Consider the following 16,748-nt stretch of genomic DNA (forward strand, 5'->3'; position numbering starts at 1 on the left):
GGATGATATACAGGTTTTCTAGACGTTTGACGACGTTTTAAATGAGTCTCATTAAGGTTGTTTTAAAAAAGTTTAAATATTTATTAATTTGTCAGGTTAATAACAATTACTGCTATCTATTTTTTTCAGTTTCAACTGTTTTTTCTACATTAATACTATAAAGAGAAAAACTTTTTATTGTTTGTAATGAATAGGACATAAAACTACTGGACCGATTTTAAAAATTCTTTCACCATTCGAAAGCTACATTATCCACGAGTAATATAGGCTATATTACTCGTGGATAATGCAGTATGTAGTATGTAATAACTTACTTATTAAGGAAAGATTAAATTTACTAACAAAATATCATCATCAGAAAATGAACAGAATAATGTAAGGTGATGTACGCATATTTACAAAAATGCGGCTATATTTGATAATATCCTTTATCCAAAATTACAAATATTCTCATATGTATTTACATGTATTGGTAAATAAGATTTTTTATTTTAAGGAAGGAATGTGTGTTTTAAGAAAAGTGATAATAAATAGATAAATATAATACTTACTTTTTAATATTCTTAAAAGCATTAGTGTTTATAAAAATATAATACCACTCAATAAATATTTTAACAATAATAATTAAAATGGACATTCGCATGAGAAACCTGACATATTTATTGTGTTTAAACGAGATGAGTCTGTTCTTAACACATTCTTGTCAAGTCGCTAATATAAATATTAATGCATGTAATTAAATATTAATGAGCAAATGGTTATATGAAGATCATTGTATGTACTAATTCTGTGCCATCTTAATAAGGTGAATTTAAAATCGTACATCGTGTTTCGTGTTCGTGGCGGTATCACCGGCAGCTTTGGACGACCGAGAGTTGTCAGATGTTTTTATTTTTAATTGTAATATAATTTGGTAGTAGTTGAGTTAGTATGCAAGTATAATTTTTTTAAATAGGTTATTTTTAAATACTATGTAAGTATTTAAATTTTAAAGGAGAGATTAGATGATACAAATAACATTATAATAAAAATCACTGATACGTTTACAAAACAAATCGGTTGTCTGTAAAGTCGGTTTACTCAAAACTCATACAATAGTTGAACGTAACAACGTCATAAGAAAATACTGAAGGAATGGTTGCAGTTTTCAAAAGAAAATTTTACTTTTATATTTTGTATGATAGATATTTTGTATGGATATAGAGGAGGTAAATGGAAATTGAATTGATCAAGTTACATTTATTTGTACCTACGCATAAATTACATATGTCATTTTTTTAACGAACGAACGCTGCCGAACGCGAAGGCCGATTCTGCCTCTGTATCGCTCGTTCCGCGCTCTCGCACTTCAAGCCTTAAATGGAACGCCTCAGAGCGAGGTAACGCCGCTTGCGTTACAACCATTACTGAAGATTCTTTCACCTTTATACTTTGAATCGCTAGTTAAAGAAGTGTATCCATCGGAGTTTGAGTTGAAAGTTGAATCAGAGATAATTATCATTAAAGAACAGGGATTCAATATCACAGAATACGTAGCCACTTGTTCTGTAGTATTCGTTAATTATATGTAAATTACCTAAAGCTAAAGTTAACATCAATTACAGAGGGAAAAGCTTTATGGTTAGGGCGGCGAGTAAGTTCAACAGTTTAACTTGTGATATTGACCTATTCGCCTCAAGTGTGGCGTCGGCAAAAAAAGCTATGACATCTGAACTCCTTAGTGGATTAAATAATCATAAAAAAAATATAAGTCAATTAAAAAATCATATGTTTTTATAAGTAAGTAAACTGTTAAGTATTACTTAACCAATTTTTATTTATTTTTTGCCTTTCTTTGATAAATATAAAAAAAAACATTTTATTTTGTAAGTAATGCTGTAGTAGCTGTAAATCTTTCTCAATAAATAAATATATTATAGTCACGTAAAAACTTACACGTGTTGTCGGGTATGTCTCAGATAAACCGAAGAAAAGAAGAAACTGAAACGGGATACATTTTCTTGGAAAATAGTAGGCACAATTTTTATTCATATTTCTATAACTAATTTAAGCTATTTAACTTCATTGATATTGGCAGTAGCTGTTTAAGGTAATTACTTTAGTAAATAACGCAAAGCAACGCAGTAATACAGACGTTCCTCTCTTTGTAATAAATTAATTAAGGTTTCTTTTATACAAGAAGGGCCAAACCAGAAGGAGGCTCATCTGATGTAAAGTGATACATAGACACCCTCAGTGTCAGAGGGTACGCGTGTGCGTTTCCTGCCTTTTAAGAAGAATTGGTTCGGAAATATTTCAGTGGTTCAACATAGTGGTGGTTCAACATAGTGGTGGTTCAACATAGTGGTGGTTCAACATAGTGGTGGTTCAACATAGTGGTGGTTCAATGCTCGCAGGGATACGTCAGCACCCCTTCTTTTAGAAGTATGAACCCCTGTTACCCCGCTGAAGTGACTGCGTGACGGGATTACACATGGGGTTGCACAGTGCAACGGCGAAGCTGTGGTCTCCTACGGCAGCGCGGATGGGTTGCGGGATCGACTTCCCTGGCCCTCTCCGCTTCTTCTTTATGGGCGAAATATGCTACTAAGCATAAATTATCACAATGTAATGCATGCCTTTGCATAGTAACAGTGTGCCTTTTAGGTCTGGAAATTAGAAACTGTATCTCGCGAGATTTCTTTAATAGATGATTAATTTTAAGTTGGTCAATCTTTTATGCTTGACTCATGCCGTCGTCGTTTTTTTCGATTCTTGACGATGCCTTCCTTTACCGTATGAGTGAGTGGTAAATGCATATAGACAGTAAGTCTATTAGTGCCGAGTTTCGAAACTATGACCTGATGAGTGTCGCGCGTTGAAGCCTAGGCCAACATTGCTCTTTAGATTATAACTTTGTTAAATTCGTATAAATACTACGTATTTTCAATTTATTTATATTATTTACAAAGATATATTAACAGTCGTGTGCGCATTAATTATGTGTACAGTCATTGTTGCACTTCAAAGTAATTGAAGCTCAATTATAATAATTGCAGATTCCTGGCTATATGACGATCAATTTACTGTCTATGTATATCTGCCGTGATAATAATGTAAACCATATATTGATTATTATTAGCGTGAATATAATGTTTTTTTCTTCCAAAATAAACAGAAATCTAACTTTCTATTGAAAATCTTCTTAAACGGATCGGCTTAAAAGTCATAAAGGAAAACGTAAAATGCATGTAAGGAATTAGATAAATGTCCAATGTCCAACATGATGTCCATATATTATAAATTTGATCTTTTAATCATTAACAGAAATAATACCCAAACTCCAAAGAGAAATGATTTCTATTCAATTCGTCTAAATAGTTTCCTTTGACTAAAAAGAAATTTACGAATGATTAGTAAAAATATAATATCTGGATTTCGTAGATTTTAGGACCTTTTAATAACTGAAAGGTAGAATAATGAAAAATTGGTAACGTAATCTAGTAAATATTGTTTTCATACTTTATGGGAAGCAGGTTACGACTGCGTTTCCAAGTGCTGAGACTAGAGGAAGAGAAAAAAGCGATTGTTTTTATAAAACGTGTCTCTCTCTCATTACAAATATTGTATAGATTTTCATACCTTTCGGAATCGGCTGCATTGTTTCAATCACTTGTTCTTTTTCAAGATTATTTTGTAAATAATTTTAACATCTTAACCAGTTTATTACGGTGTTACGACTAACGACGCTCAATTATAACATTTTATTTAAGATTATTAAAGTTTTAATTATTTTGTAAAAACGTTATTTAAATATTATTGTAAATAAATAAAATAAATTCTCGCGTCGCAAGTAATATTTTAACCCCTGTTAATTTAAATCCATTGGAAAAAATTTAACAATAATAAAATATTATGTCTTTATCAAATAATAAAATTACTTTGCATGGTTTACAGTCCGGTTACTACAAAATTTAATTTTAAAATATTGTATCGGTGGAGTTCGTTAGATATTATCTGTGGTGAATTAGGCGAATAGCAACAGACGAAAAAACGCGGCACGTGTAAGTGTACCGTTATCACGTTAAAAACGAGTTTAAATAAATAAGTACGAAATTATAAATTTTATTATGTAAAGTCAATAGGAAAACATAACTTTATTGACCATCTTATATAAATAAAATAAATAAAATAAAATAGCCTTTATTGCTGAACTTATTTTTACAGTAATTTTCCTTACAAATACGTTTATAACTTTTAACAGTTTCTTTTCTTTTCATAAATCAGGTATCGGTAAACGGTCGTTTCTACATTTCAGCTTGTCTTTCGACATAGGCCTCCTCTAAAGATTTCCACTCTGTTCTATTTTTCGCTATGCGCGTCCATATTGGGCCCGCCACTTTTTTGATGTCGTCCTCCCATCTTCTAGTCTGTCTGCCTCTGTTTCTTTTACTATCTCGTGGTTGCCATTCAGTTATTATTCTCGTCCATTTCTCCTTCTTCTCTCTTATCATATGCCCAGCCCACCTCCACTTTAAGCACCTGTATGTTGTGTATGCATTCTTAAATTTTGTTTTGTTTTTGATACATTTTAGTTTAACTCGGTCTTTTCTTTTAATTCCTATTGTGCTTCTCTCCATTCCATTCTGACAAACTTTTATTTTCCTTGCTTGTTCTTCTGTCAATGCCCATGTTTGGCACCCATATAGTAAGCATGGTAAGATACACATATTGTATATTCTCCTCTTGTTCCTCATAGACATATCCTGGTTCTTCATGACTTCACTGAGTGACCAATATCTCTTCCAAGTATTAGTTATTCTTCTTTCTATTTCTTTTTGCATACATTCCTCAGTAGATATTAACTGTCCCAAATACACATACTCCTTTACATACTCTATTTCTTCATCATTTACTGTTATGGACTCTGTTTGTGAGGAGTTAGACATTACTTTTGTTTTCGTTAAGTTCATTGACAGGCCTGCCTTCTCACTTTCTTCCGCTAACTGTTGCAACATTTCCTTTAGGGTTTTCGGGTTTTCCGAAAATAAGATTAGGTCGTCTGCAAAGCGTAGGTGACTCAGATTTTCGCCATTTATATTTAGTCCTTTATTCGTCCAATCCAGATTTCTGAATATCATTTCCAGAACTGCTGCAAATATTTTTGGTGAAATTGGGTCTCCCTGGCGTACACCTCTCTCAACCGGAAATTCTTCGCCTATAGATTCTAATTTTACTTGTGTGGTGCTTTTTGTGTATACGTTTTTCAGTATCCGTATGTATTTTGCATGTACGCCTTGATCTTTTAGTGCGTCCCAGATAAATCTATGTTCAAGTGTGTCGAATGCTTTGTTGAAATCCACGAACCCTATGTAGTAAATTTTGTTATATTCTTTAAATTTCTGGAGTATTTGTCTAAGGGCGTGTATGTGGTCTATTGTTGAAAAATGTCTACGGAATCCAGCTTGTTCTTTGGGTTGATTTTCTTCAAGTGTGTTTGTGATTCTAGATAATATTATTTTTGAAAACACTTTGTAAATATTGGACATTAAACTGATTGGTCTGTAATTTGCTATATCTCCTTTGTCACCTTTTTTATGTAGTAGTATAATTGTAGATTTTGTCCAATCCTCTGGAATGTTTTCCGTATTGATAATTTCATTAAATATATCTGTAAGTCTTGGAGCGATTACTGGTAACGTTGCTTTTAGAAGTTCGTTTGTAACAAGATCAGATCCAGGGGCTTTATCGAGTTTTTGTGTATTTATTGCTTTTATGGTTTCTTCCTTCATTATTTCCGGTATATATTCTTCATTAGTTATTTCGTCGTTTTCTTTTATAGTGTCTTTCTCTTTTTGACTTCGGTATAAGTTTCGGTAGAATTCTGTAGCGATTTTTAATATTTCGAGTCTTTTACCTGTACTATTACCATCTTTCTTTCTCATACTTGGTATCCAGTCCTTTTTGTAGTTTAACTCCTTCAATGCCTTTTTTATTCCTCCTGTCTTTTCTATGTAACTTTTCATTGTATTAGATCTTTTAGTTTTTCTTTCTTTCCTAAGTTGTTCACTGATCTTTTTGCTTACTTCTGTTACTCTTTGGCGGTTTCCTTTAATTTCCTTTTGTCGTAAAAGTTCTTTTCGTTCTTGTAATAATTGTTTGATTGTAAGTGAGACTTCTTTCTTGATACTTTTGTTTGTTTTTCTGGTTACTGTTTTTAGTTGATTTAGTAATAGGTTGTACTTTTCTTGTATCGATGGATATTCTTTCTTCTCTAATTCCGCGGCATCTAGAGATGTTTGAAGATTATTAAGTAATAGTTTAGGGTCACCTGAGTATTGTACCGCTAATTGTTTATTTTGAAATCGTCTTGTTTTCTTGAACATTCCTGACATCGCAACTCGAACCATCCTATGGTCTGTGTGGAAGTTTAAATTGTTTATGATCGAAATGTTCTTGAAGGCTTTTCTATTATTAGACATAATAAAATCGATTTCATTCTTATATTGTCCATTGGGTGAGATCCATGTCCATTTTTTTGATGGTTTCCTTTTATAAAAACTGTTTAGAATACTTAATCTGTTTTCCAGTGCAAAGTTTACTAGTCTTGTTCCGTTTTTGCTTCTATTTCCATACCCATAGTTTCCTATGGTATTTTCTTCCCCACTATTTTGAATCCCAATTTGTCCATTAAAGTCTCCCATCACGATGACGTTTTTGTGTGCGTTATCAATAGCGTTTTGGAGATTTTCATAGAATTCCTCAATTGTTTTTACGTCCTCTTTTTTATCAGATTCAGTTGGTGAATATGCCTGTATAATAGACCATCTCTCTTCTTTATCTCCGTTCACGGGCAGTTTTATATTAAGGATTGCAATACGTTCCGAGAATCCACTAAGTTCTTCTATGTTGTTGACTAGATTTACTTTCACCATGAATCCAACTCCATACAGCCCGGGCGTCTCCCCTTTATAATGTAGTACGTATTTGCCATGGTTTTCTATACCTTCTCCAAATCTGCGCATTTCGCTAATACCTATAATATCCCACTTTAACTCTTCTATTGCCAGCTCTAGTTCTTGGAGTTTTTCAGGTGTTCTAAGAGATCGACAGTTAATAGTTGCTATGTGGATGTCATTTACTTTGTTTTTCATGTTAGTGTTATTTTTTTCCTTTAGAGGGTCGTGGTCATTTTTCCCCACGATGACCAGTCGGCTTGGGGAAGTATTTTGTTTTGTTATTTTATGTTGGTTCATGTTGAGCTGTTTATTTTTCCGTTTACCGACAGTTAATTGTTATTCTTTGTTAGTTGTTGTCTTAGCGGGAAGAGACGAAAGAGAATTAGCTCTAATCCTCATTACGTCGAAAGCATTTGGTCTATTGTTAATCGGCGGCATTAGAGTTTGTTGTTTCCTTGGTTGAGCATTGTTTTGTGGGGATGATGATGTTTCTCTTTTGCGCTTTTCCTTATTTATGTTAGTATTTTTTCCTTTTACTACTAGTTTGTCAAATTTCAGGTACGCGATATTTCCCTTTTCTCTCTCCTCTTTTAGCTGCGCCTGCAACGTTTTCCTTTTCTCTATTACTTCCTTTGTGTAGTCTTCTGTAACATATACATTTTTGAAGTTTTTCTTCTTTCCCATAACTTCATTCTTCTTCCATTCGCTCGTAAAGGAAATCAGAATTGGTCTTGGTTTTCCAGAAGACTTTCCCTTTCCTAGACGATATATTTTGTTTATCTCATGTTCTTGTAATTGTATGTCAAGGTCAGTTTTGAAAATATGTATTGTATTTTGTATTAATTCTTGTGTAGACCTTTCGCCTTCATTTACTCCAAACATTATCAAATTGTTTTGCTTCTTTCCTCTTTTTAAACTTTCTACTTCCTTTTCGAGATTTTCTACTTTTATTTTTAAGTTTCTATTTTCTGTTATAATAGGTTGAAGTTTTTCGTCTAATCTCTCCATTATATTATTTGTTATCGAATCTTTCAATTCTATTGTTTGGTTCAAGATTTCATTCTTCATTTTATCAAACAATAGTTGAAACTGATCCTCCATTCTTGTAAACTAAATCTGCGTGTTATGGAACGTAATTAGTGGTAGTTTTTATTTACTTGCTCTGGCAACACTAGTTAACTGTTACTGTGACAAGTGTCAATGTCATTGATCTTTTGTCTATGCTCAATATGATTGGTGGATTTCTAACCTCTAATTATCACTTTTTGGAGATACTTTTGTTGAAATTCAAGAACTTACGTGATATTGTGTGAAATCGGTAGTTCCACTACACGGACGACACTTCAATTTGTGTTTTGTGACGTCGCAGTCTCAAGAACAGTGTACGAAATTATTTTTAGCACTCAATAATACGGAGCTACACAATTACGATGCTTACAGTATGACAGCCCAGAGATGTTTTATCTTATATAAGTACATATAAATATACTAACATGTATAGTATGGGACTTAAACAAACAGAGAGTAAATATTTTTTTAATTCGGGTTACCGAATTAAAATATAAATAGGATGAGTTATCATCCTTCTAAATAATAAGATACTAAGATACTTATAGGGCTTGTATTAATTAATCTGCTATTACTTGGCTATTCGAACTCTAATCATTAATCAGGTTAGTTTTAAGTCTGAATTATCCTCAAATATGAGGGCGAATGACAAAACAAAATTAATATGACGTCATTTGTAATACCCCGTTTAGTTATTTCGCGGTTAACACTACACGACGAAATTCACGAGGCATGTATTATTTGTACGAAGAAATTAGAAAAAAAGAACGTTATCACTCACGCTACGATAACCAGAGGTCTCCATCAGACCGTGTCTTGGAACTGGTGCAGCAAAAACTACCAAAGGAGGAATCACCTCGTTTATGATTGGTTCTTTCATCTAGTTTTGTGACCGGTCAATTAATAATTATGTAAATTAAAATGTTACTTTAGGTGAACAACAGCAACTTTCTGAATGCTTTAAGTGTAGAAAACTGTGTGTCCGACAAAAACAAATATTATAAATAAATATCCTATTTCTAAAAGTTCGGTAAAAAATAATATTCAAGTTCGTGTTAAGGCCTCTGGACCAGTACCTTGAGTTTGGAGTATGGTGAAACCGTGATACATCTATGAGGAACACACAGCGCACCTTAATCGATAGATAAACGAAAATGAACGAAGATGAACGAAAATTTACGAAGATGAACAAAAATTAACCGACATAAACGAAAATAAACAAAGATAAACAAAGATGAACGAAAATTGCGAAAACAAACATAAATTAACGAAAATAAACGGAGATGAACGAAGATAAACAAAAATAAACGAAAATTAACGAATAAAAACGACGATAAACGAAATTTGACGGAAATAAACGAAGATAAACGAAAACTTACGAAAATAAACGAATATTGACGGAAATAAACGAAGATAAACGAAAAATTACGATAATAAACGGAAATTGACGGAAATTAACGGAAACAAACGAAAATTTACGGAGATTAACGAAAATTTACGAAGATGAACAAAAATTAACCGAAATAAACGAAGATAAACAAAGATGAACGAAAATTGCGAAAACAAACAAAAATTAACGAAAATAAACGGAGATGAACGAGGATAAACAAAAATAAACGAAGACAAACGAAAATTAACGAATAAAAACGACGATAAACGAAATTTGAAGGAAATAAACAAAGACAAACTAAAACTTACGAAAATAAACGAATATTCACGGAAATAAACGAAGATAAACGAAAATATACGAAGAAGAACGAAAATAAACGAATGTAAAAGAAGATAAACGAAAATTAACGGAAACAAACGAAAATTTACGGAGATTAACGAAAATAAACGAATATGAATGAAAATATACGAATGTAAACGAAGCTAAACAAAAATTAACTAAAATAAATTAAGGAAAACGAATTAAAATAAAATAAAATAGAATTACAATAAAATGAAAATCGACACTTTTTCTTTAATCATTAAAAAGCCACATTATTTGTAAGCGTCATGGTGCTATAAACCCGAAAAATGAAAAGGCTTTTTCGTAATAGTCGGGTTTGCAAAGTCGATCTAAAAAAAAGGGTCGAATGACACTGAGAGAGATATATATACTTAGCTTGATAATGCCTACAAAAAAAGTGACAGCATCGTCAAAATTTTATGGTACCAGTTATTGTCTGTCTGTTGGCGATAAACTCATAAAAGAAGAAATTTCCTGAAGTAGTATTCATTGCGGTTTCCACCAATCTCTAGAATAATTTAAGAAGGTTCAGGTATATAACTTGTAAGTGTACGGGTCGCAGTTGTCCGTGTAAAGCCTTTAATCGTTACTTTATTACAGTTTCAAATTATTGAATATTGCTATGCACTTGAAGCCTGATTGCCTGATCACCTGTTACCGGTAGAATCTGGTTTATGCACACCTGCGTATTCCTAACCAGTGAACCATAGCATGTAGTGCCAGCATTATGCGTTAATTAGACTACTTGCCAGTTACAGTAGCTGATGATCATGGGCGGAGTTAAACTAGGAGTCTATTGAATGTTGAGGGAAAAAATAGTTTTTTCAAACAACTCAGATATATGTAAGTCTGTCGCATGTAACGCTTTAAATAAAAAAAATCAGTAACCGTACCTTATAGGTACATGTTTTGTGATTATTTATTTTCCGACCTACCGACCTAGTCTAAGTCATGCGGGTTTCATAACGATGTTTTCTCTTAAGTGTTAAGGACGCACATAGACAGACAAATTATTTGGTGCAGAGCCGGGGATCCAACGACACTAGTAGAAAAACACTGATCTTATGTGGCTTCAAATATTGCTATTTGATTTTCTCTTAAAGCTTAATAAAAAATATACACCAGAGTGATAAAAACCACTTTTCCGCTGTTCGCTGCCAAGTGTTTCATTAAATAGTTTATTTGCAAACTTTGTACATAGAAGAAAACACTTTAAATATTAAACAAAAACTTTTTTTTCATATTTAAAGTGTTTATGAAAAAACTTTTTCCTTTCAAATGAATCAGACAAAACGTTAATGTATTAGAAGAAGTTGTTGAATAAAAGAACAGCCTAGTCCTAAGCAGTAGATGTTTGTTCCATAATTGTGCACACATACTACAGAATAGTCCGCGATATTACAGTCGTTATAATAATTACTGGAATTATGTGGAACGAAATTTTTGTCTCGAATTTTTCATGATGATCCTTAAAAGCAGCCGCAAGACTGCCGTCGTGAGGTTGCGGGTATCCGAATTGATTCTATTCCAAATAATGTGAAATTAATCTGGGCAAATATCTAGGTATCCTGGTTGCCTGATGGCGATTTTTTTTTAAATTTTAGGTTATCAACCGTACTTACTAGGTAATTGTATAATGGGCGTACACCATAAATATTCTATCGCTTCACGTGCTGTACAAGGAAAACGTAGCACGTGAGCTAAGTATAATCTGTGGCTTGCTTAATTATGCTAGCTTGTAATAATTGCATTTATATTTAGGTAGCGACACTATACACCTATAGGTAATGAGTTGAACCTAACACTCGCTTAGTTCAGCTATTTGAACAGGCTCTTAGACATAATAATAACAGTTTAAAGTGCGCAGTGATAATCTGGCCTCACTCAGTAGTCGAACAGGACATGAAGACCCTTGAGATCACAGCACTGATTTTTAGTGAGGCCATTGAGAATATGTGAACGTACAAACAGCAACGTATAACATACAACAGAGATATATATAAATAAATAAAATAAAAAAAGACTTTTTGTTTCTTTTAAAACTTTTTAAACCAAGTAAAGTTAATCCTTTTATACATATATATTTTCAGCAAAATCAGCCACATATGAAGGCCTCCTCCAAGGATCTCCAGGTATCTCGGTTTTGGGGGAGTTGCATCCAGCTCCTGCCAACTGTTTTAGTCATGTCGTCTGTCAATCTCGTGAGCGGGCTTCCTCTGTTTCGTTTCCCAATTGCGCCTCCCCCAGGACACCATTATGGTCCATCGATCATCATATAATCTGACTACATGCCCTGAATCTCCATTAAAGCTTTAAGTTTATTAAAAAGCCGACTCCATATTGACCTTGCGTAATTCTTGAATAACAGAGTATACAATTATTACTATAATTTAAATTTTTGTTCCTAGACGTCTTTCCGATAATCCAATTATAACGTAATTTATATTTTTTATATTTAAATACATATGTTTAAATAAATAGACACATATTAACTTTTTTACCTATTGGTGATGGAATGTAAGGCTCATAAAAGAATATAATTGCAGGTAGATGTTTATATTTGACTGAGAAACTGGTATTCTGACGTGTTTTTAAAACATTTATGTTGTTTTCTTTTTAGTCAGCGTGTTTGCAAACTTAGAGGACTTACATACATTACGGGGTCAAACCTTGTATAAAGCTACAACACTGAAGGTTAAAAGATACATGTGTTGAAAACTAAACGTTTTTGTCGCAGCTCAATATTTTTAAAGATTTGTATGAATTGGACACATTACAAAATATTTAAGTAAAAGTATTAAGATTAAATATATTTAAAAAATAATACACATTTAAGTTTAAATTACATATTGAATTTAATGAATATTAATAAAAAACTATGTTTATAAAATTTAAAATGTAAATAAAGTACAAAATAATTTTATTATATTTGTATAAGTAACTAGCTGACCTGGCAAACGTCATTTTGCCATGTACCTATATCATTTATCGTTATTGCGCCTCACTCGACATAGATAGTTATAGTGTGTCGCGGACTTTTTTGTAGATATTTATACATTTTATGGTTCTATCTTTAATAGTTTAGACAGGGTACGCAAAATAAGTAACTTTTTTTGTTGATTTTTTACACCTTGTGTCCGAAAAACCCTAATATCTTACGGAACCTCTTTTTTTATTCAAAATTAAATATAGCCTATATTACTCGTGGATAATGTAGCTTTCGAATGGTGAAAGAATTTTTAAAATCGGTCCAGTAGTTTATGAGCCTATTCATTACAATCAAACAAACAAAGTTTTCCTCTTCATAATATTAGTGTAGATTAATAAATAGTTTTTAAGGCTTCCTTCAATATAACTGGAAATTCATAAACAGTAGGACACTGGACATCCAGCAATCTATTTGTATAATTCATTATATTAACATTTAATTTGCATTTATCCTGTAAACTGTTTATCCCTAGTATTCAAATACGTATGAGTGACAGATCACGACAATTATTACGTATATAATCCAATAGGCAATTACACACAGTAAAAACTCATTGGTGCTTGGACGAGACGTTCGCGTCTTTTTAAAAATAAAGTCAAACAACTTCTCAAACCTATGGTGAACCAAGAACATGTCCAGAACTAAATAAGCAACCTATCTTACATTTTAGTTCATATTTTTCCCGCTACGCTGTAGCTGTGTCAAATCACGTAAATTGGTAGACATGTTTCTAATATTGAGGATGTTTCCTGTTCAGTCTGAAAGAGAGCGCGGAACTTAATTAATAAGAATGACGTATATTAATAATTATATACTTATAATCTTTAAATACACAGAATGATTTTGTGGAAATCTTACGTTGGAGTAGAGAAAGACATAATAGTTTAATGGTTAAAGATGTTATTTCTAAAAGACAAGTCACAGGGTCAAAGCAAATTAATTAGGTTTCCTGCTCAAGGCTAGACTTGTATAGTTACACTTGAACTTACATATCAGTAACGAGTGGCTCTATAGATACCACACCCGGATAATAAAAGACGAACGGATGATCGTTTTTTTATTATTAAGACGATGCGATAACCTACACGACTAGAAATCGAAGACAGGACATTAGGGATGAGAATCGAATCCATTTTATTACAAAAAAATATTTCCCCAATTAAAATAATCATACAATATATATAGGTAATCGACACGTAATAATTCAAAAATTTATCGAATTTAATTACTTTGTAAATACCATAAAATAGTTCATAACCACAAGGAAAACCCATTATATGGCATATATATTTTAAAATTGATATAAGGATAAAACACCAAATATCACAACTTGATTATAACCAGCTTCCATTTAAAATTGGCTTTTACCCAGACTATAATATATTTTAGTTATATATTTTAAGGTTAGTTATTGATTTTTATTATATTGTATATCAATGTAATCTGCTTGGGCCTTGTATATAAACCTATGTATTTGCTTGGTTGACCGTTTCGAGTCTGTTGTGTCTACCTGCATTTTTATTACTGTATTTGTTTTGTGAATTTTTGTATAAGTACCTTCTGTGCGTTCTAGTAATAATTATTTAGTCTTGTAATGTTTTTTTCTCAGTAAGCGAATTTTGTTTAATTCATATGAGAAATAAAGTTATTCTAACCGTATATTGTCTAAGTGTTTTGTTTTATAATATGTAGGGTACTTGTAAGATTACTAATAAACATCTTTAATTCTATTTCGATGTCAGGTCATGTTGAATAAATTTTTGGCTATAAGATCGAGCAAGTTGTCTAAGGACAACAGATTATTTTCTTTTGTTGCTGATGCATTCTTACTTTATCAATAATGATCAATTGGTATATCGCGTAAATATGCATCGGAAAACTTAACCGATTGACCCAAATGGAAAAAGACCTGTCTTATAATTTTCCGATAAACTCTTATGGAATTGTTTTTATCCTCGTCTCGTATAATTGCGTGTTATGCTGACAAATTGCCTATGGAAATTGAACTAGAACTTTATACTAATCCTTCCAATGCTGGTGATCATTTCCATGTTTCTAACAGTTGAGTAGTTAATTTTATTTATTAAATAAATTAATTAGTTAGATAATTTGAAATTAATATAGTTTCTAATTTCTTCTGCTGTTAAAGATAGACATCGAATTAAGGGCTGTAGTTAAAATGGATAAGTAATAGCTCTGCAAAAGCATGTTCCGATGTTTTTAGTATGGCATCTTTAACACACATCTTTTTTTTTATCTGCCAATTGTGCTATACATTTTTCAGGTCTTAACAGTTTATAATAAAAATATCACTAAAAGAAAATCATTCTAAATATAACGAGAGCTTTTATGAAATACTTGAAATGGAAATTTAAGAGGAATTTATATTTACAAAATCACTTCAAACTCTGTACTGGCTTTTTTGTATTAGAGCCATTATTAAAAGCCAGTAACTTTAACATTTCACGTCTGAGTCTTGTTTTATCTAGCTCGTTCTTGATCTTTTGTTTGTTTGTTTGCGCCTGACACACGCTGTCGACTTTTGGGGTCTTCGAAGACATGCAGGCGTCCTCCACTGTATAAGTGTTATATGCGCACAGGGATAGCCTCAGGGATGAGAGTTGCATCCTGAATCTACTAGGATAGGGCAGCTATCCTGCCCTAATATTCGCCTTAATTGCAACATGATTATGATTCGAATTGCATCATAAGGCCTACCTGACTCTTTAGAGGCCTGATTCATTTAATGACGTGTATGGATTTTTGCCTGATCAAATGTTACAGTGGTATCATCATGCTTGACGTCAATTATATAATGATTTTACATATTTGTTGTTTGAAACCTCTTTTTACATTATAAATGTAATGAATGTATGCGTTTGTATGTTTGTTCATTCGTGGTGTTCAACATAGCTAACCTTTCGATTTTCAGGAGTCATACTGTTTGGCAGTTTTTGGAGTTGGTTGAAAGAAAATCAAAGTTGTAGTATGAAATATCGAATCATTTCATTTGATAAAATTATAGTAAGGTAGGTGAGGTAAGGTGTCTTTTGTCATGAGGATTCTTATAAACAAGATGCATATTATCTATGAATAGAAACATTGACTCTAGATCACAATACTATTTTATTTTTTTTGTAACGCGCAACCCAAGGCCGCGACGCCATCGCTACGGACATTGGATGCAAAAATCGGCTATCGTACGAAATCGTAAGAAAGTTACACAGTACCGGAACAGGCGTGGATAGAAAAATCATATTTGTTTTTGTATTTTCCTGAAGATATAGGTCTTATAAAGTATTGTTATATGAACTAAATAACATCAACTCTACGTATATTGTGGAAGTGTACGATGAACAAATTTATATTTAAACCGATTTACATTTCAGGTTTCTTAATGAAATTTGACAATTTTCAATTGATTCCGTCGCATTCTGATTTATATTCACTTAGATAAAACTAATTAAAGTTATCTGATGTAGCTGGCATGCCAGAAGAATGCTGCGAAATATTTTGACAGTTCTATCTTATATAATAAAGAGTAGATTTGTATGTTAGTATGTTTATAACGAATTACCCCAAAAAGTATTGGACCGATATTAAATATTCTTTCAACATTCGAATGCTATAATTGCTTAAGTATATCCGCAAGTTTATGTCAAAATAAATATCCACACATACGAAGCCGGGACCGCGAGTACTCATATTATAAAAATCACACTTAAAATATCAGAAGGTATTCCAATCGCTTTGGAAAACGGTCATGGAAATAATGGATAACATCCTTACGGCACAAGGTCACACTCCAGGTATTGTTGCACCATACACGTGCTTTTGGGGCTTTGGCGTTGTGCGTCGCTCTTGGCTAAAATATGGTAAGTATTTTCATTTTTAGAAGAAGCGTCAGAACGGTCAAATTTATCAAGATAACAGAAGTGTTTTTCAGATGTGTTGATTAATTTATATGTATGTATATGGGTAATTTACAAGAGAAAACGAAAATATTTTATTCATCAAGATA

Source organism: Pieris rapae, chromosome 8 (genome assembly GCF_905147795.1).
Source record: "Pieris rapae chromosome 8, ilPieRapa1.1, whole genome shotgun sequence".
NCBI classification, from domain to species: Eukaryota; Metazoa; Arthropoda; class Insecta; order Lepidoptera; family Pieridae; genus Pieris; species Pieris rapae.